The sequence below is a fragment of the Hippopotamus amphibius genome, chromosome X (assembly GCF_030028045.1).
Source record: "Hippopotamus amphibius kiboko isolate mHipAmp2 chromosome X, mHipAmp2.hap2, whole genome shotgun sequence".
Taxonomy (NCBI): Eukaryota; Metazoa; Chordata; class Mammalia; order Artiodactyla; family Hippopotamidae; genus Hippopotamus; species Hippopotamus amphibius.
In genome coordinates, this window is record NC_080203.1 from 107,298,173 (window position 1) to 107,299,533 (window position 1,361).

Below are 1,361 nucleotides of genomic sequence, written 5' to 3' on the forward strand. Positions count from 1 at the left end.
AGTCTTTGTCTGAAAATATTCTGAATATTAGTTTTAGTTAAAACTCTAGGTCAGCACATTTTTTCTTGTTATTCTTTTCATGTTATTTTTCATATGCTCATTTTCAGTCACAAAGTTATGGCTGATTAGATCTTTTGCAGAGTCTGACAGTCATTCCCTTAGACATAACCTGCATTTTCCTAATATGTCTTCAGATGTGTTTCTTTATAATGATGTTCTACATTTTCACTATAGTGCATCTGCGTGTAAATTTATTTTTTCCTGCTTGGTACCCATAGTGTACTTTGAACTGAGTACTCTTGTCTATCCCCAGTTCTGTAAGATTATCAGCTATTATTTTTAAATCTCCTCTGTAGTTTCACCCATTTACTTCTCTAGGAACTCTATTGTTGTTGTTGTTGTTTTAATTGAATTCTACCATCTAATTTTGTTGTTGAAAACAGTCAACATATTTTTTTTAATTTTTTTTACAGACACTTTTGTGGAATGATTTTATCTAGACTGAATCCTTGGAAGCATTGTAGTGGCGGCGGTGGTGGTGAATTTCTGCCTTTTTTTGGGTTTATATTTGAGTCACAGGTTTCTGGATCCTTTTAATTGAAGAAATTTGCTTCTGTTGTCATGGTTTTTGTTATGTCTTTTCTTCTCTTTGTTCCTCCCTTTATTCCTCCCTAACTTTGATGTTGTCCCCATTTGCCTCCTGGAATTGCAGCCTAGATGGAGATAGCATCTTTGGGTTCCTTTGTTGTGGTAGTGATTAGAGATATTGAGGACTCTTCACTCAATTCTTTTTTCTTTGGGGTTGTTTTGTGCTATCGTGGTGGGGTTTTTTCATCTCATATTGCTAGTTTAATAGTTTTCTATAAAGATAGAGCCTCAGGCAGCAGGTCAGCAAAATTTTCAAAAACTTACTCCTTTCAAGAATGATTACTGGGTGGACCTTCATTTTAACCTATAACTTCAAGAAGTGATCTTAACTCTGGTTCCTCCCTTACATGTAGACTCTTAGTGAAGGAGCAGAAATGCAGTGACACTGTCTCTGGGGAAAAGAGCCTATTAGGACCTGCAGCTACTGTGTCTGATCCACAGAGATACCAAGTTTGAGTCTAAGCCCTGCTGTGTTATTATGCTTTTTTTCCTTTTTTAATATGTTCTTCATCAATGCTGTGTACTTTAAATAGGTAATATGTGTCAAGGCATGAAATTGTCCTGCCATCTCAACTATAGAGGCTTTAATGTTTTATATTTAATCTCCTGGTATTCATTAACTTCACAAAGTCAGTTAAAATTAAAATCCACACTCAGACATATACTGCTCCTATGTTAGTAGAAGATACACCAGATCATTATGTTTTAGGGGA